Source organism: Triturus cristatus, chromosome 4_2 (genome assembly GCF_964204655.1).
Source record: "Triturus cristatus chromosome 4_2, aTriCri1.1, whole genome shotgun sequence".
Classification (NCBI taxonomy): Eukaryota; Metazoa; Chordata; class Amphibia; order Caudata; family Salamandridae; genus Triturus; species Triturus cristatus.
In genome coordinates, this window is record NC_140586.1 from 882,718,229 (window position 1) to 882,739,400 (window position 21,172).

At 42.8% G+C, this 21,172-nt stretch overlaps 1 protein-coding gene across 5 annotated transcripts in view; it reads right to left on the bottom strand.

Annotated features, from left to right (window-relative positions):
- The window catches only part of LOC146835331 (uncharacterized), a 122,194-nt gene that overhangs the window by 62,236 nt on the left and 38,786 nt on the right, over positions 1 to 21,172 (bottom strand). For 4 of the 5 annotated variants that reach the window (XM_085602913.1, XM_085602909.1, XM_085602912.1 and 1 more), the window contains one exon: positions 3,230 to 3,303. The exons of the other annotated variant lie outside the window; for it this stretch is intronic. The gene's annotated coding sequence lies outside the window, so the exon portion shown is untranslated. The remainder of the gene's footprint in view (positions 1 to 3,229; positions 3,304 to 21,172) is intronic. 5 annotated transcript variants of the gene reach the window in all.

Sequence of the window (21,172 nt, forward strand, 5' to 3'; positions counted from 1 at the left end):
AGCCAATCTCCTGACTATTGCATGCTGTGCTTTAGTTCATTGAAATCTAGGTTCGTATGAAAACTTGATTTACATATTGATATTTCAATGTGTATGTTTCTTTCTCTCTCACGTTCCCCTCACGCCAGTTATTGATTAAGATATATTACTGCCTTGATTTGTGTCTTGTATTGTGATTTGCCTGTACTAGAAGAAATACGTTTGAAGGTTCTAATGTATTTTGTTTTTGTGCATTGATCATGCATATGAAGTTTAGGTAAAAGTGCCTATATAAATATACAGAGTTTGGTTTTCTTTATATGAAGGAATTATTAACATAACATTTTTTTGACATTTGTTGTTAGACAGACATTTCTTTCATTATAGGTCCTCGTGGGGGAAATGTTTTCTGTCCCTATTAGCTCAACAGAAAGCTCTATAAAAGGATCTCATGGAAATCTTAGAGGTTATAGAGTTTAATATGGGCCCAAACTCTTGGTTTTAGTAAATGATTTTATATGCGTTATATTTATAACCACATTTTTGCACCTCTTCTGCTGGATCACAAGAGAAGCGCTATGAAAAGTGATGCATCACTGGTTTTCCCCAGCGGTACGCCTCTTTACATATATGGAGCCCTCAATCTGCATTTCCTCTTCCCCTCGGACTCTGGCTGGTCATCCTGGCTGTTGGGGGGATTTGGGGGGGGGGGGGGGTTGTTTAGGTGTACTGAATTTGCCCTGGCTGCTCCATTATGCATTTCATTGTTTTTATATTCTTTTTATCATTGGTAGTGGAATTATAGGCTATTTTTACCTCTAGAGGCAGAAAGGTGACGTTGGGCTGACTAACGTGAGTTTTTTTGCCTCTATATTGGCCTTTAATCACTTCTCTCAGTGGCAAAATTTTTATCGTCGTGACGCTAGTGTTAGCGTCAGTTTTCACCGCCGCGAGCAGATCTTATCGCCATGTGGCGACGTACTGTAAATACATCGGAACCATGGTGACAGTTCTCGGCGATACACTACAGCAAGAAAATTGCAGCTAACTAACGCCAACACTAGTTAGCTGCAATTCTTGTAAATAAACCCCTAAGAGTCTTAGAGGATCGAATGACTGCCTGAATGAGATGCTTCATTAAATGTGTCCTTTCGAGTAGTGCAAAGAGGGTTATATTGCAGGAGGTGCCAATTGAAGTCAGTTTCTAAAGGTAAAAGTTCTCCAATTTTGATTCGAAGTAGTAAAAAAAAGTTAAGTCAAGGTGTCACAATGAGACTGTTATGGTGATAATAGAGCAGGGAGTACAGTGGTAGTAAAGTAATGAGTAGACCACGTATATGGACATTGGTATCAAACTGAATGAGGTGTTGGTAACCACCTTGAACGGAATAGTTTCTATGAATGGTGGATTTGAATAAGGATATAAACAACGATTGTAAGGTACACTTATCTGTATTGTATGCGAAGTAGAGACTACAAACAACAATCAAGGTTGGTTGTACAGTGTAGAGATTATGAGGTTTATCATGTTTTTCTCTTGCTAGAGGTGGGTCTGGACTCTGGAGAAATCCATTTCTTGTTCATACATCCATACACAGATATTTAAATAAAAGTTCTGTTGAACATGTCATATCTTATTTATTTCAGCGAAGGTGGTAACTTACTAGTGTTCATTCAGCAACTTAGTGGGCGCTCACATACCACTCAAATACTAGTTACAGCTTTAGGTAGATGCATATGGTCAAGAGTTTGTTAAAACAACAATTGATCTTGGAGAAAGAGATGAATCATGATGACTCAAGACAACAGGGTGCACATTAGAATGTTGTGCCATGCATTAAATATTATTGTTCACTGACTCTCCCACAATATTCTGCAGAGCAGAGGTTTATTGATTATACCTTCTTTGTCGTTTGACTTTTCTCAAATATGTTTTAGGTATTTTTAGTTTGACAGTATTATCCACCAGGATGGGAGCTCCCCGGCTGGAGCAAGAGTCTGAGTTGGGTTACCGTCTGTTGCTTAGTTGTCCAACCTCTAACTTTAGTGCTTATTGAGGTAGCACACTAGCCTTGTGGCCTAATAGTTGAAAGCTGTGGTGCATCTGATTAGAGGGTGCACCAATGGTGCACTAAAGCCAAGCCTGTTAGCACCCTTCCACTCCTAAACCATGCTCAGCACCTGAAACACGCTCGTAAAAACATCTCTTAAGTCAAATGGCTCTGTCCATATTTCCTTCACCTTGACTGCTCTCCACGCTTTCAACCATCAAGGTAGGACCGGTTCTTATATCAATTCACCTGCACCTCACTTGCAATGTCTTGCAGTCAACATCCCTTTTCCAGCCCAAGCCTGTGAACAAGACTTCCCAAACACGTAATTCCCATGACTTTCATATAACTCTCCTCCTTTTCACGCTTTGCAATATCACCTGTACAAACCACTCTGGCCACATTTAATGGGAACATACAGAGGTGTGCTCATTCTTTCCACAAGATGGAAAATGCACCAGAACAGTGCACCCTGCACATAACACAAAGATAAAGTGCCTTCTTCGACTCTCAAACGTTAGGCAAGTACACAGTCCCTACACAGCTTTTGAATAAACAAATGCCCACAATGCTTAGCACTGCTTTTCAAATACACAAAAAAAATCCATAGGCACAGCTCAACAATGTTAAATAAAATTAATTCACAGAGTCAAACACAACGGCAAATGATCCAAAGCTTGCTGCAGGCCACCAAGGTTCTTTACTATCTCAGCTGCTTCATACAGCAACACAGTTTGCAGCCACTAAAGTGTTCTTCTTTTAAAAAGGTGCTATGCATGTGGTATTTGAATAGCACAATCCTAGCCAGAAAAACAGTGCTGCTCCCTATCAGGTCAAAGGCAGGCACAGAGTCAACGAGCGATAGGTGAGGCAGCAGGATAAAAGTTTGTTACTGCCATGTGACTGAAGAGCCTGTAACTAACGGTATGTGTGTTCATTCCTTAGCACCTTCTCTTCTAAGACCAGGTGGAACTGCTGCAAGCCAAGATCAGACAGGAATAATACATTTACAGCCCAGCAGTATTGTGAGATAAAGAACTGGGTAATATGAAGCGGACTTACAATAACACACACTGAGTGCCCCATTTCAGTCAATCTTTACTGTTTGTCTGAAGAATAGAGGAACAGGATGGGGTGTTAAATACCAACCATTAACATTTCGCCTGCTGCAATTAAATATTAATGAAATGCAAATATACCTCTATCCAGCATGTGCCTGTTTGAAAGAGATCGATGGAAAATGAGACAGGTGAGCAAAACAATGAAACGTTACCTAAAAGAGAAAATCCAAAAAGAGGGTTAGGAGAAGATAAATGGATATTAAAAATGGCAATAGGTTCAAAGAGAAGGAAAAAACCGTAAAATTCTTTAGATAAACACAAGCCTCATGAATGTTTACAGAGAAATAAAAAGTAAAAAATGTTTTAACATTTTGTAAAACACTGAAAGAAAAAAAACACAATTTAGAAACCATAGAAACTGAAAACTGAACAGCTTATGTATTTTATTTTCAATGTGCATTATTAGAGAAGAGGACTGGCGGCATGCATGGGAAGATTAACCACTTCGATGCTAGGCCTTTTCCTCCCCTGTGCTAAGCCTTTTTTGGGCTATTTGGCATAGTTAGTGCTTAGGCCCCCATACCTTGTTGTCCACATAAGGCATCCACGCCAAATTTGTGTCCTTTTTTTCCAACAGCCTGGACATTGTAACGGTCCCCGGAGTTTGTGGATTCCCCAGGAGGGGACAGAGAAATTAGCCAAAATACAACAGCATTTTGTTTTTTTTGGGGGGGGGGGGGGGGGGGGGGGGAGTGCTGCTGAAGAAAGCATCTGTTTTTCCCCTGCAAATGGCATCAATGAAGAGCTTGCGGTGCTAAAATCACCATCTTTCCAGCTTTCAGGAACAGGCAGACCTTTGTCAGAAAACCAACATTTTCTACACTGTTTTGGCATATTAGTGGGACATAGCATATTTTTCCTATTTTGTGTGCTTTCGCCCTCATTGCAGTTAGTGGTAGAAATGGGTATGAAACCAGACATGGATCCTGGAAAGCTATACATTTCTGAAAAGTAGGTGATTTGCGCAGATTCTTCAAGGTTTTCCTATAGCAATTAACAGTTGAAATGAAATATTATTGAAATGGAGTGGTAAAAAACAGCCATTTGTGCCTACATTTTTCACCTGTAACTTCTTCTAAGTATGGAAGTGTTTTGAAAGCAATATACCATTACATACACTGCACCTTTGAGGTTGTGGGAATATATACGACTTGTAGGTTCACCAAGAACCCGAGGTACTCCGAGGCAATTACTGAGCTGCACCTTGTAATGGTTTTCCATTTTGCGACCTTTGAGTGTGAGGCCTCTCACTATGATGCCCATAAACAAATCCCTAGTGGGGCAGCTTGGACCCGGAAGTAGTTGTCTTGGTGTGCATGACCGTGAGGAGTAAGGAGAAAAGTGAGGCATGTTTCTAACCGGCGTGAACTTTGCCAAGGCCAAATCAAATTGAAGTGATATCCTGATGTCCCAGACTCCAGCATTGCTAAATAAATTATCCCGAAGTCAGTGACTGATAGCTGGCACGCTGACCGGAATGCCAAAAGGAGAACAAGAGTAGATAACTAGGCGAAGAAGAACCTAGACCCTCTGTGATATTGGTAATCTCCTCTGACTGCCACTACGCCATATTGTCTGACTCCGGTCCCTTCACCGCTATTTGGGCTGTTATACATCCCCAATGTCCTGAAGAAGACCCGACATGACCATATAGAACAACTGGTCGACACAGGGTCGAAACGTTGACGGTTCCACAGTCCTGCACTAATTGGAATACCTTGTACATACAGATTACAGGACGTGTGCTATACAAGGCTCATTACCTATCCATAAATTAGCCGAGGACTTTTTGTGTTAAAACAACTTCCTTTGTATTTTATTAACATTGTAAATATCCACTTTTGCACTATCACACTGAGTCACCCTATTCACTTTGTCACTGCGTCGTTGCTTTGCAAGTATTTTTGTATATACAGCCCGTTTGTATTTTTTGTACATATCTAAAGGAGTTGATGAATGATTTAAAATTCACTTGAAATACTAAAAATAAATTGTTACGTTTTTTGAAGTATTACTCAGTCTTTAAGATTAATTGCTTGCTAGATCATTGATTGCTGTGTTTTTGTTCTATTGATTTTTCTCCATTGTAAATACTATTTCCCCTACGGAACCATTGTTCATATATATTTACGAGGCCCAGGTTCCTTGGGTTAAAGGGTTACCCCTGTGTGCTTAACTCTGGATATAATAACCAGCATCTGACCCCCGGAGGCAGAAAGACTGTGCCCATTTTTATTGTTTTTGAGGAGGGGGGGCATGGACATGCCCATTCTGGGCTGCCCCACCCCTACACAAAGTACAAATAGTCCCTGGTGTCCACTGGCTTTCCTGCCCCCCTCCTTGGGGTAAAAGGCAGAATAGTCCCTGGCTGGTGCAGATCGGGGGCTATGGCTGTGCTATGCCCCCGGGGGAGAACCACTGTGCCCATTGTTTTTATGCCCCCACCCCTACACTAAGAAAAAAAATATATAGTCCATGGCGCCAAGTGAGCTATTCCCCCATTTGCTCTCGAAGGGGGGGGGGGGGCATATGGGAGCAGAAATAATGTACCCATTTTTGGGGTTGGGGGCATTGGCAATCTGGGCAGCCCCCACCCCTTTTTTATTGAAAAGAAAGCATAAATCTCTGGTGCCAAGTGGGCTTTCTGTCGCCCCTGTGGTGCATAAGAGGGGTAATAACCCCTATCTGCCCCACGGGGAGCAGAAAGACTGGCCCGTTTGTTTTTTTGGGGGGTGGGGGCATGTCCATTTTGGACATCCCCCAAACAACCTATGTTTTAAAAACAAAATACTCCCTGGTGCCAAGTGTGCTATCTGCTCCCCTCCCCCCCAGCAGAAAGACTAAATAAGCCCATAGAAATATGGGCGGAGGAAAGGTCCTTGCCCAAGGGGCAGCTCCCCATTCCCTGGGGTCTAGTGGTGGATCCCTGCTGAAAGGGTACCATTGGAAAGAGGAGAGTCTCCCCTTTCCAACAATACCTCTCCAGTGTGTTTGGGTGCTCAGGGGTCATTTCAGTTTCACTTTCAATATAATGATTTCAGCACACCATCATCATCATATTGAAATAAAAAACAATCTTTGGGAGGTTGGGGGAGATCTTCCACAGCTACCAAGGTGCAAAAACAAACAAGCAGTAGGTCTCGCTTTAGTGAAAGTTAGAGCTATTGGCATTGTAAGTGATAATGTTTTTTACTTGCGTTTTTTTGTTTGCAATGGTTGGCATCTTTTTGTTGCATAGATTTTATACTAGATAAAAGGTGGCAGAGTGGGTTGAGCTTAATTTAATGTGTTTACTGTATTATAAGAGTGCTGGCCTAGGCCCTCTGAAGGATGCAAAGGTGTCTGAGAGCGGCTCAACCTCATTTTTCCAAGCAATGTGCGAATAAAGTCACAAGCAGTGTGAAGTATAGATGATATCCAACATAACAGATATAACTGACTTAACATTCAATGAATCACATTCCACCTGAAGAACATCCTAAAAAGGAACATACTCTGAACAGATGACATCACAAACCTAACTTGGACACTTCAGCATAATAAAGTCAGAACACTACACAGTGTTTAGCAAAAAAATGGATTTGGGTTCTAACAAAGCGAGCAGTTAACCAGGTGGTACTTATGGTTGCTATTTGAGCTAATTAAGGTTAAGATCATGTGTTATGTCTGCATTTAAAACATGAAACTATAAAAATGAGTGCTGAACAATAAAAACAAGCATTTGCAATGCAATAGGTCTCGCATTTGCAAAAGTTTAAGCTATTGGCATTGTTCATGACAATGCCGTTTTTAATCTATTTTATAAAACAAACACATAAATAAATGCCATTATCATTTACAAAGCCAATAGCTAGTGTTGCATTATTTTTAGCAATGCCAACTGCTCACACTTTTATAATGCGAGACCTATTGCATTGCAAATGCTTGTTCCTGTTTACGTCCAGTTGCTCTTTTGTGCAAGTAGTGATTCTGGGAGAACGTAGCTGGGCAAGTTTCTCTCGCCCTCATTTCTGTGAGAATGCTGTAGAAACACACGTTATTTGCCGGGGTTAATTGCTGGCGGGGCTGTGGAGTGAGCTGCAGGAAGCATTCACCCCAATAAAGTGAAGCCAAATATCAGAAATCCAAAGACTGGTTAAGGGGTCCCTCCTGGACAGATCTGCAATCAGTCTGCGTATTTCAAACAGCAAAGTCCAACAACAGATGATGCTTTGCAACCGCAACAGAAGACATGAAGGGAATAAACATTTAAAATACATTCTGCCTTGTTCATATTTTATAACAACACCTTGAGGCTTTAAAACGAATTGCTTAGGTGGAAAGAACCGAGCAAATAAATTCCAGTACATTAAAAAATTGCAATTGAAACTTCACGGGGATATGCCTCCCACTTTGGGAAGGAAGTGAGTTTGTTTAAAAGAGCTCCTTTGACAAAAAATCTTTAGTAAATCGCCTTTGGGATAACCAGATGTCTTTTTAAGTAGTCAATTTTACGGCAATGGCCTTTTATGTATGAATAAATTAGTTTTTGTTAATTATATCATGAGACTTGCGTGGGTTTTAGTTGCAGTTTAAGTGCACACCGAGAAACTCGGGAGCACCAAATGCGTGGCCCTAAGTGAGTTTAGTTAGACGAAGGCTGCTGATGCTCCAGATGATTGTAACTGAGAAAGGAGGACGTGTGTGACAGGAGGCAATAGACTGCTGCAAAGTGAAAGCAAATTTGTGTGCGTGCTTGGCGGGGGCGGGGGAGCGCATTCCAGGCGGGGGACCCGGGGTCTAGTGTTAAACGCTTCGCAAGTATTCCATTGTACTTTGATGTGACTTCCCAAGGTGTGTGTTACAATTTCAACTTCCATAATGCAGGATGACAATTTTAGGATCAATTATTTTGGATTGGCACTGTTTCAACTGGTATGTGCCTGCACACTATTTTGCCTAAAATTATGTTTTTCTCTAAATTATTCATTATTTATGTCTTAATTGTATAACATATTTAATTATGGTTAAGGTGACGCTATAGTTTGGTAAGGTAATAAGATTTTAGCTTATGTTAAACAAAAGTTGAAAATCAATGAAAAACCAAAGGTTAAAGTTGTGTCATAGTAGGGGTTAAAATAATACAAAAACTAACATTTAAAAACTAAAAAAAAACAATGAAATTCATCAGTTACAGTTTATTGAGCTAACTATAACGTGTGCCACTGCCATTGGTGCACTGCTTATGACTTCACACGTTACATCATGCATGACATGTTAAATGACATCATTGATGACATTACTGATGGCATCTCAAATGTCTCTTGAGGACACCATCAGAGGACATAGCCACCATTAGAGGACATAGCCACAGTCTATATGGCCCAAAAACAAAATAAAATCGCACTCTTAAATAAAAAGCCTGGCCTGAAGCTGATTTTTGGTGTGGCATTCGTAGTGAGGGTCCCATTGCTCTCCACATTAAAGCATTCAGAGCTTCAGATTAGCTAAGAGTTCAGGTAGCCCCCCACCACCTCACATAGTGGCTGTGTCATAGCGGCAAGCGGCACGTCTACCTGGAGCAGAAGACCTGAGCAGTTAGGAGTTCGCATGGCTGCTGTTTCCGTTTCCCAGCTCTGCAGTGGCAGACAGCGCGCATCAAGGCACTGCGGGGCCTTCCTCTGAATCTGCTGCTGGGAGAGGCTGGATCCCTAGAAGACCTTCAGCCATCGCAGGAGTGGGAAAAAGCTGAATGCCAGGAGGCGTGCCCTAATCCTAATGCGGCAGCTGAGCAGGGAGGGAGAGCACTTTACCCCATCAGCACTTTGACTTTGAGAAGACACCTCAAGTCGAAGCACGGGAAGGAATATTTCAGGCGCCAACAGGAGAGGCACACAAGGGTCAAGCTCTGCCAAGCCTTCATAAGCAGCGGCACTTACAGGAGCTGAGGAAACAGTTTCATAGAACTTCTGACAACACTTCCTGCTGGTATTAACAGCAGATGCAAGTGTTTAAAACTTACAATGCTCCGAAATGGTTCAACCCTTCTTTGGCCCTTGCTTCCGTCCATGTGGGCAGTTCCAAAGTACTTCCTGTGCCCTTGTCTCGAATCGCTCAGCACTAGTTATATCGTCGTATACTCGCGATATAACCCGCAAGGCAGCTCATTGGCCACTGCACCTGCTACGTTGGTGTGAGTGAGCATGTCTGTACGTCACATGTTGATATTGGGATTAATCTATATGATTGGTTTTTTAAAAACTCAGGATTTGGTAATAATATGTTTTATTTAACTGAAAAGGGGTATGTAAGTGGATGCGGTTCATGTCAAACAGTCCAGGGCAAACACAGTCCACTCCTTTGTTGTGGCAGGCTGGGGTATTGTCAAAATAAAATTCAATCTAATTCTGTATATTGTACAGAAAAGAAGAAGTGCCAAAACTAAGTGCCAGGTCTAAGGATCTCCCTAAAGACCGATGAACTGCAGTGTCAGTACTCCCAGGAGCACACCTTATGCAAGTAAAAACAAAACAAAAAAACAGCCACCCTAAGACTTAAATGCTAGAACCCTTCATGCCAGGTGTCACACAATAACACAACTTTTTGTCCCGCAGCACCTTGCCTTCTAAGACTTGTAATGTTTCCAGCAGCATTGAGATAATATTTCCGGCTTGCAAGGTGCCTGTTGGATAAAATCCAGAAGGTTGTAAATACGTTAATCGACAGCGCACACACTGTACAAGAACATATACGTTATAAAACTAAAATATATATTTATACACAAACATATATCAAAAGCAGCTACATGGTTTAAACATGAAACGAGCACAAATTATGCACTCACATATACTTGTAAATGTATGTTCAGCCTTTCATCTTTCGAGGCTGATAAAATGAGTATCATTAACATGGTTAGTAATACGTTTTAAGAGAGGACTAGAAGACGAAGACTAAAAAGAAGAAGAAAAAGAACAAGAACAAGAAGACAAAGAAATAGAACAAGCTTTCGCCACTTTCCTCGGCCACGAAAGTGAAAGTGATCGCGATTGCGATCGCGTGCTGCCGAGGAAAGACACATGGCGCTGCGCGCGTGCACGTTCACGTGCACTGAGGCTTTAGGCCACGGCAGCACTTTGAAAATACCAACTATAAAATATCTCTCCGAGCCAGCGCAAGCGCTGGGGCTCAGCGAGACCTAAAAAAGGGCACAACTCGTTTGTTGAAAAGTGTAACTGTTTCAAATGTAAAACAGCGTATACGCCTGAATACATCTCCTAAAAACACAAGTGTGGTTTAAAGAGCAGCCCTCTCAAGGGCTAATAGTGCACAAGTTGCCTCAAGCTGATGATAAAATGCCATCGGCAGGAATATGTCTCAGGAAAGTGGGCAGTGGGAGCGTCCGGGCTGTGCCTTCTGCAAAAAAGATTTTAACGACTGGCATCGGAAATACTTTTCAAAATATCCTCATAGTGTTAAAAGTGCCATTGGAATAGTATACCAAGATTATTTTTATTGTTTCAATGCTCCTAATGCGAGAAACTGGCAAAACGATGTTCGTAATGTTTCCGGTTTTATATAAATATGCGTTTAAATGCTGCCCTACCTCTAAAATGACACACTAATGCAGCACATTCGCAGTGTTTTGTTACCTTGCGATAGCTTTGCTTTGCTTAGTGCAGTGTTGTAAAAACTTTAAACGGTTCGATCATTATTGGTGAATGGTGATGTGCCGTGCTGCTTTAAAGATGCAGTTTTGTGTGGGTTGGATATTGAAGAAGCGGCCGCTATTGCTGATTTGCAGTGCGCCGCGCCGATATAATAAAATATCAATATTGAAAAAAAGAGAGTTCGGCGACCCGCGCAGAAGAGAAGAAAGGTACATGGCTGCCATTATTAAAGATAAAGCACTTAAAACATACACAAATACAGCGTCCACGCTGGACATGGGGAGGGGAGGTGGACTAATGTAACACTTAATACAAGACAGTACTTGATTAAAACAAATGTTCAGCTTCCACCTCACGTCGTTAACCTATTATTCTTTTGCCCACCGCCCCAACTCAGTTTGGACCCAGTCATATGCAAACCAGTCCTGATTCATTTTTAAGGGAAGTTCTTCTGGGGACTTGAATCCTTCGTAGAATAATTAAGAGAAGGGTCATAGAAGGGAACGGAGAGGGAGAATAAATGAAGACACTGCAGGTGTTGGAGGATGTGCAAATAATAGAAACCAGCATCAGCAAAGTCAGTTGATCTGCTGTATGTAAGCCGAGATAAACATTGTTTTTTCAGTGCCTCCTTGTTCTCAATTAGAGCTTTTATTAACAGAGGGAAACGCACCAGAAAAAGAAAGGCACTGGATTTACTTTTGAGCACAGTTTGTAATTTTGTTGAGGTGTAAGAACAATTAACATGCCTGATGGGAAAATATGACAGGCACGTAGAACATGATCAAACAGAAGCCAAACTCTAAAGTAAGAGATTTATGCAAGTCTGTCGATGGAAAAGCAGAGTTGCAAGTTGGCTTATATTTTAGAGACTCCACCAATTTATGTTTTTATATGATGGCCCATAATAACGAAAATAAGAAAACGGCAAAGCAAAAAAAACTGTAATGAAATTAGGCGAAACCTCCTAGGCTTTATGAATCAGACGCGATTGACTTGTTAAAACAGGGGTGGGCATTGCATGCATTCATCGCTCCAGCCTCACCGTAAAGCAATCGCAATGTCCTTTGTTGTCTTCCTGTGAGCAACTTGTCACCGAAATTTGGAATAAGGGCAAGAGGGCCTGTTTGCTTTACTCGATTTATCATCTACCGGGTGATAATCTGATCTTCATAGAGTAAATCATGGAGGTCATTAGCTTGAGTTCGGACCAACTCGGTCATATCTTCTTTGGAGACTACATTGGAATGACACAAATGATCCTTTAGTCTGCTCCTTTAAGGCTTTCCTCTTCGATCTTAACTTCTCACAGGTCTGTAAGGGATCTACCCACAACAAAGGCGCCACTCTCGACATTATCATTGCCTAAGACAATAGCATACAACTGGGCGACATCCTACCCTGTGACTGGTCCGATCATCATAAAATTTCCTTCTACATCTTGGAAAAGGTCACGTGTAGAAAGGGCCAACCTTTTAAAGCTAAACAACTGACGCTCAATATGAGAGACATCAATGTTCTTACATCCATCACCAAAAATAGGCTTCAGCCTCCTCTCAACATGACCAACCTTGTTGCGTGTGCGTTTCCTTTTCAGCTACCCATTGGCCTTAGCGTGCGTCTTTTAATGAAAGACTGCATGCTATTGGCCAAAGGCAGGCGCATTGCTCCTCCCACGGCCTATTGGTGTCTATTACGCGCACCAAGCAAATAATAGACACCAATAGGCCGTGGGAGGAGCAATGATCATGCCCAGACACGGGCGCGATAATTGGAACCGAAACCACGGCTCGCTGTGGCGCACGCGCACCACTCGCGGGCTTCTGCATTTTTTTAAATCCATTTTACAGCGAAGCAACTAAGAGAGGTGGGCTGCTTGTTTTAATTGATAAAGATAACCGCCTTCCTTCTTGTTCTGTACCTTCCTGCTCCCCTTTAACTCAGCAAGATTTACTCTCTGCGAGTGCCGCATATCTGCATCAGGGGTGTGGAATCTAACTCCGAAACTATCCAAATGACGAACAAACAGCCCGATTCTGCTCTCTGAAAGGAAACTCCCTCCCTCCTGACCAGTACCCTCCTGCCCTTTCAGGCCACCAAGGTGTTACTCTGTACGCGTGCCACATAATTGCATCTGGGGTGTGTATTCGAACCCAGAAAACACCCATCTCCATAAAACGATGAACGATGTCCGATTCTGCACTTTTAGAGATAATCGCCCTTCCCTGTGCCCTTCTGCCCCTTCAAGCCAGCAAGATGTTACCCTCAACGCGTTCCGCATAATTGTATCTGGGCTCTGTGCTCGAACTCAGAATCCACCCGAATCCTCAAGACGAACTAACGGAGCCCGATTCTGCTCTTTTAAAGATAACCGCCGCCCTTTCCATTCCATAACGTGTACCAGTAGTAGCGAATAGTGGGCACAGACACTCATTTTTGGGGACCGGAACTTATTTTTTTCCATCAGATTTTGAAGCAGAACAAGAGGGAGAAAATTAAAGTGGAGGAAAGACAGGTGATAAGATAGAAGGAAAACAATGACAAAGGGAGAACGCAGGGATGAAAAAACGTGCAAGAGAGAACTAAAGGGAGATAGAGGTGGATGAAGGAGGGGTGAGGGAGAAGTGAGACCGGGCTGGGTTAGCATCCAACAATCCACAGCATAGGGGGCGGACTTCTAAGTAAAACGTTTGCCCCAGCACTTTTAATTTTACAAATTGAGCACTGTCTTGCCACACTACCACCGCCCCTTTCCATGAATGTTATTCTCCAAGAGTGACACATATCTGCATTTGGGGTGTTTGCTAAAACCCCAAACTACTGACAAGACGGTAGAACCAGCATGATTTCCAGTGGAGGTTGCAGCTACTCCCAAGGCATGCCATGCGCCTACCTTCTACGGGGGTGTCGGAACCCCGACATTGCCCGAGTCTACAGGGCCTGACCCTAGCTTGCACACTCCACCTACACGCCAAGAGTACAGCATGGCACGGTCTGTGGGTGCGTTTGAGCACCCCCTATCCCCCCACACCCAGCTGCTAGTATGCAAGAAGGGCACATTGGCTCTGACCCTTCCACCCACCGACCACCCTTCGCTGCCCCTTCCGCCCGCCCATCCGTCTTGTACTGCCCTTTCTTCAGCCCTCAAACAAGGATCCCAAAGCTGGAGTATGTCACGCATCAGGTGTTCACTATGGCCGCAGTACATGAGTGATCCCGAACCTCCGAAAATGTCCAGATCTGCAGGAGGGGGAGGGGGAGGGGGAGGGGAGGGTCGGGTCTTGATGTTGCCGTGTCACATATATCCACCCCACCTCCCTGTTGCACACCCCCGTCTGCCCGTATAGCGCAATGGGACATATATGTCGCACTATAAGATTGCGGCATGGCCGTTATTTATCTGCGAGGGTCCCGATCCACGAAATTATCCGATTTAGCAGAAATGACACTTTTTGTCGCCCTGACCTACCAGTTCCAACTCTAAGCCATCGGCGCCCACGGTCCTGCAGCGGTCTTCCACGAGTGCAAGGGGTGCTGAAACGGGTTGACATAGCACGGCAACCCTGGACAGCAAAGAGCCTTTAGAACCACTATCACCATCAAAGAGTCACAGAAATCGATATCTGTTAAGGTCGCAGCAGGAGTTGTGCCTGAAGGGCAGACTGGATTCAGCGGATAAAGAGCTTCTGATGCCTCAAAACTTCAGCAAGGAGAAGAAAGCGGGTAGTTTTAATAAAGGAAAAGGGTTGAAAGGTGGTCAACAGTTCCAAAACAGTTCACCCTCACTTAAGTCTTTCTTTAAAATAATGGAGAAGGTTGCTAGTTCTGGCTCACAGATGGATAGAGGTACAGCGGCTGAAGGCACCTCGGGTCCCCCTATCTCTACAGAGAATAGATTTGCGCTTTTGGAGGGCCTGCATGACAACGGGGGAGAGGAGGCGAGGGCAGCTAACACTCTTGACACAGGTTTGTTAGTGGAGCAGTTAGCAGGCAATTTTACGGTCAGTCCCCCTTCTCCCTTTCCTTTTCCTCAGACCATATGTGCTTTACAAGCACTGCAGGCTCCGCAGATTCCTGCAAAAGAGACGCTCCTTTTGCCCCAACCACCCATAATAGAGTGCAGTACTAGCAGCCACCCTAAGAACTTAGTTCTGTTAGACACCTCGATACAGGGGGATGGACAGAGATCAGAGAACCCGGATGGAGATAGGCTGGGAAATCTCTTACAGTCACTGAGAGGGGACCTAATGTCCAAATTTGAGATTTCAGAAAATAACCAAAAAGCTATCCAGGATAGGTTTGATTCATTGGAGTCCAGACTGGATGACCTAGCTACTCGCACTGGAAATTTGGAGTTGAAAGTCACAGCCCTATCTGAGTCAGCTCAGGGAAACGCTAAAGACATTGACATTCTAAAAACTCAAAATAGGACTCTCTCCATGGATTTGGAGAGATTGGAAACGCAAGCCCGCAGAAATAATCTTAGAATCCTGAAGATACCTGAGGGAGAAGAGCAGGAGGACATTAAGGGGTTTGTTTGTAAGTTACTCAAAGAGGGAGTCCTAAAAGATCGGCCCGATATTGTCCTTGAGACCGAGATACAACGGGTGCACAGGGATCCTTTTAAGTTACATACGGATAGGAAGGCACCCAGGAAGATTCTTGTTAATTTCCTATCTTACAGTGTCAAGGAGCTGATTTTAAGCAGATGTCTATCCCGCTCAGTCCTTCAACATCGGGATAATCCATATCTTATTCGATCAGATATAGGGGGAAGAACAGCTCAGAGGCAGTGGGAGCTGGGTTCCAGAATGCCGGAGTTAAGATCATATGGAGCACAAGTTCAAATGAGGTTCCCCGCCCTATTAAAAATCATGTGGCAGAACAAAATGTATGACTACACTCTGCCGGAGGACGTGGATGATCTTTTATCCCAGATGAGACCGAAAAAATCATAAGTAAGATCAAAATTGGACTGGGGATATGAATATATGAAGGAGGATGGAGAAGAACATATGTATATGTATGGACATCATAAGAATAGCACGAAGTAGTTATGTTACAAGTTATCAGAGGGGGGGGAGAATAATGAAGAGGTTTAAAAAAAAAAAATAAAAAAAAAAAATAATAATAGTAAGAAAAATAAAATAAAAAAGGGGGCGCACATAAAAATAACACTTATTCTTACTAGGTAATATCTCTACATAATTAAATCATGTCGCTTGGGTTAAAGTGAATCACTTAGTTGGGGGTTGTCCTTCGGGGTTTCCTAAAAGGCGGCTTTTTCGCCAGGTATGAGGGGAGGGTTCCTCGGGGGGGAGGTGCGGGGGTCACTGGGTGGAGTGGAAAATAGGAAAAATTGTCCTCACATGCAATCGAGATATCATATGTTTTCAAACTGGGGATGTTAAGTGGGCACAGGTCGGGCTATGAGTAGGGCAATAAGTATAAAAATTCTCTCCTGGAACGTGAATGGTTTAGGGGGAGGGAGAAAACAGTCGAGGGTGCGTGAATACTTAAAAAATTCGGACGCCCATATCATTTTATTACAAGAAACCCATTTGGAACTTAACCCATGCAAAATGATATTTGCTGGAGAAGGGTGGGTTCAGGAAATCTTGTGCTCAAGGCAGAAAGGGGTCACCAGAGGAGTAGCATTGATTGTTAGGGCAAACAGAGGGATCAGGGTATTGAAGTGGGATACTGACCAGTCGGGTAGATGGCTGGTGGCATCCCTCTCGATATGTGGTACTTTGTATACGTGTGCTACTTATTATGGTCCGAATGAGGATAACCCCGGTCCCCTTTTGAGGTTAGCGGCCGGACTATTAGGGACATCGGCCCCGGTTTTTTTAGGGGGGGATTTTAACTTGGTTTTTGACCAGGTTTTAGATCGGACCTCCAGGGCTAAGTATCGAACGCCCTTTAAAATGACCTCAGTCTTGGGAAATATTATGAGAGACTTTAATTTGCTGGATGTGTGGCGTTCTAAATATGGTGAAAGGAGAGGATATTCATTTTACAGTAAAAAATATAAACAGTTTTCTAGAATTGATTACTTCCTACTAGATCAACGATTGCTCGCCGATATAATCTCAGTGAGCCATACTCCCGTAGGGATTTCAGACCATTCTGTAATAGAATTAGTCTTTCAGCTGAGTTCTAAACCAGTAGAGTCCAGGTGGACGTTAGATAGGGCACTTCTTTTGGACGCTGATGTAAAAGTAGAACTAACAGAGAGAATTAGGGAGTTTTTTATATTTAACATTGGTTCCTCTGCAGTTCAAATAGTTTGGGAGTCCTTTAAAGCCTTTCTTCGCGGATTGTTGAGTTCTTTAATGAGTCATAGGAGAAAGATCTTGAAAAGAAAAGAGTCGGAGGATTTGAAGGCAATAAAGGAAAAAGATCTTGAACTACAGCGGGCCACTATTTCAGACAGGGGGGGAATCCCTAAGTTGGAGAGAGAACTATTAGACCTGCAAACATCATTTAAAGCAACAGCAGATAAGATCATAAAGGAAAGATGGGAGGTTAGTAAATTAAAAAATTTCGAATATGGAGAAAAATGTGGAGCCCTCCTGGCCTGGAAATCCAGAACAGATAGAGTTAGGAATAACATTAAATTGTTAATTCAGAGAGAATCAGCCCTCCCAATCATTGAGGATATGGCCATCAGAGAGGAAGCAAGGGGGTTTATGCAGGGTCTATATAAGGAAGATAACAATAGTGGACCTGAGGAGGTTAGAGCTTGGTTAGGTCAGAGGGATTTGCCCCAGTTATCCGATGAGGATAGGTCTTATCTCGAGAGTGAAATCACGGAGGGGGAAATAAGAAACCAACTCAAGAAAATGAGTCGTGGTAAAGCAGCAGGCCCTGATGGGCTGCCGACTGAGGTTTACCTGGATTTTCTTGATGTGATGGTTCCGGTGTTAACCACACTTTTTAACAGTCTGTTTAAACACGGTCATAGTATCCCCCCTTCTTGGTTTGAAGCCACAATAACTCTTATAGCCAAGCCGAACTAAGACCCCCAAAAGATAGAGTCTTACAGGCCTATATCTTTATTGAATTCAGATTTAAAGATCTACTCTGGGATACTGGCAACAAGACTTGCTAAAATTATAAAAACAATTATCCACCCAGATCAAAGAGGGTTCATCCCTGGGAGGCAATTGAATGAATTAACATTCCAGGTGATCGGGGCAATTGATTTTGCGGAAGAGAGGGGGTTGCCATTAGCAATAGTCGCAATCGATGCGGCCAAAGCCTTTGATCAGGTTAATTGGGAGTATCTTTGGGCAACAATGTCCAGCTTTGGTTTCCCACAAGTTTATATAGAAGGGATCAAATCACTTTATCAGAGTTCGCGAGCTAAGGTCTTGGTAAACGGGGGTCTATCAGATTGGTTTAACATTTTCCGCTGAACCAGACAGGGATGTCCTTTGTCCCCTTTACTGTTTGATATCTACATAGAGCCTTTTGTCTCTCTTATTAGAGCCGATCAAAAAATGTCACCTTTTAAAATAGCAGATTTAGAGCTTAAAACAGCGTTGTATGCGGACGATCTTCTGCTATATACTTCTAATCATACTGAGGCAATCCCTAGACTATTTGAATTAGCTGAAGAATTAGGACGGCTATCTGGGTATCAAATTAATAAGGGGAAGACTGAAATAATGGGGTGGAATAATTTAACAGGCATCCCGGGGGCCAGAAATAAAATCAGATACCTGGGAATCTATCTTACCCAGAAACTGACTGATATTCCTAAAATCAGTTGGCAGTTAGTCGTTAAGGAGATTTCTAAAACGCTAATAAAATGGGCCAATTTGCCACTGAATTTGTATGGGCGAGTCAATCTGGTTAAAATGACAATCCTCCCTAAAATAACTTTTTTGTTCAATGCTATTCCTCTGGCTTTTCCTATAAAAGATATTACGAGCCTACAAGGGAAAATAGGATCCTTTATATGGGCCTCGAAATCGCCTAGGATTGCATGGAAGAAATTAAGGAGGGGATTAAAGATTGGGGGTTTGGCCCTACCTGATCTGTTGTTATATTGTCACGCCTTCCATCTTAAGAATTTCAGATTATTGGCTAACAAATTGGACTCTTCTTCACAGGGTCGCCTATTTCAGGCTTTATTGTACGACCAGCCTCAGGGTCAGGAATTTTTCCTTTTTAAATTTGGTGATCAAAACTTTTTCAAAAAGGTTCGCCTTAAGATCCTGCAGACAGCACTAAGCAACTGGATATATTTCCGGAGAACGTTGGGGATCCCCTATTATAACATGAATGCCCCAATCTGGGATTCGCCAGGTACTCCGGAATGCCTGCAGGACCAACTATCCCAGCCACTTAGGAAAGCAGGTTGTAGGAGATGGGGTGACCTCTGTCTTGATTCGCGTCTTATGGGCTGGGAGGCTATAGCGGCTTTGACCAACGGGTCTTTAACAAGATTTAAATATTATCAACTTTCTGCCTGGTGGTCAGGGCAGTCGCTGGTGTTTGAAGATGAAAGGGGGATCTTAGATGCTGTTTGTAGAGGCGGAGTTTGGAAACGAGAGGTTTCATTTTGGTATAGGTCACTATTAGGTGTAAAAGAAACTCTGAACCAGGAACTGGGAGGCCTTTGGGGTAATGTTTTGGGTGGCGGTCTGGAGACGTTGCAAAAAATTTGGATGGACTCATTTTCTATCTCACAGAGTTTAATTAAACCAGCAAATTTGAGGAGAAACCACCTGTTTACGGCATATAGGATTTACTGGACTCCGGCAAAGCTATCTAAGATCACGTCCAATAATTATCATTGCCCCAGATGTAAACACCTGGCAGCGGACGATTTACATATGTTTATGGAATGTTCAAAACTTTCGGGTTATTGGGAGGCGGTCTGTGGTTTCTTGGAAAAGGTATTAAAAACCCCTATTACATGTTCTCTTAGTCTGATTTTCTTCGGTCTGCTATCAAATTATAATATTAATAATTATGCCTCACAATTTATATTCTATGTGATAGTTATAGCCAGAAGAGAAATATGTAAAGAATGGAAATCAGAGGCCCCCCCAAGATTTGCTGATTGTTTAAAAAACATCATGATGGTTAGCAAGTCTGATATGGCCTGTGAGGCCGCAAGCGCCGAGGGGGTGTGGTCGGCCCTGGTTGCTTGGTTGAAAAACTAAGGGTGGTCCTATGATTATGCCAGAGGTTTGTGGTTCAGTCCTCCCGAGTTCCCAGGGTGGCCCAGTTTAGTGAATGGGAATGGGAGTCGGACACGATGACAGCCTACCTCTGGGAGATCTCTTTTCTCTTTCCACACACTGTGTTAAGGGCGGTAAGGACATCGGAGAGTGTGGAAGGTTTGAGGATCTTCCACCTAGAGTTTAAAATATCTGGTGGCATGTATGAGGACAAAAAAAACAAAAAACTAACTTGGACACTTCAGCATAATAAAGTCAGAACACTACACAGTGTTTAGCAAAAAAATGATTTTGGGTTCTAACAAAGCGAGCAATTAACCAGGTGGTACTTATGGTTGCTATTTGAGCTAATTAAGGTTAAGATCATGTGTTATGTCTGCATTTAAAACGTGAAACTATAAAAATGAGTGCTGAACAATAAAAAAAAAAGGGCAAAACTTGTTTGTTGAAAAGTGTAACTGTTTCAAATGTAAAACAGCGTATACGCCCGAATACATCTCCTAAAAACACAAGTGTGGTTTTAAAGAGCAGCCCTCTCAAGGGCTAATAGTGCACAAGCTGCCTCAAGCTGATGATAAAATGCCATTGGCAGGAATATGTCTCAGGAAAGTGGGCAGTGGGAGCGTCCGGGCTGTGCCTTCTGCAAAAAAGATTTTAACGACTGGCATCGGAAATACTTTTCAAAATATCCTCATAGTGTTAAAAGTGCCATTGGAATAGTATACCAAGATTATTTTTATTGTTTCAATGCTCCTAATGCGAGAAACTGGCAAAACGATGTTCGTAATGTTTCCGGTTTTATATAAATATGCGTTTAAATGCTGCCCTACCTCTAAAATGACACACTAATGCAGCACATTCGCAGTGTTTTGTTACCTTCCGATAGCTTTGCGGTGCTTAGTACAGTGTTGTAAAAACTTTAAACGGTTCGATCATTATTGGTGAAGGGCGATGTGCCGTGCTGCTTTAAAGATGCAGCGTTGTGTGGGTTGGATATTGAAGAAGCGGCCGCTATTGCTGATTTGCAGTGCGCCGCGCCGATATAATAAAATATCAATATTGAAAAAAATAGAGTTCGGCGACCCGCGCAGAAGAGAAGAAAGGTACATGGCTGCCATTATTAAAGATAAAGCACTTAAAACATACACAAATACAGCGTCCACGCTGGACATGGG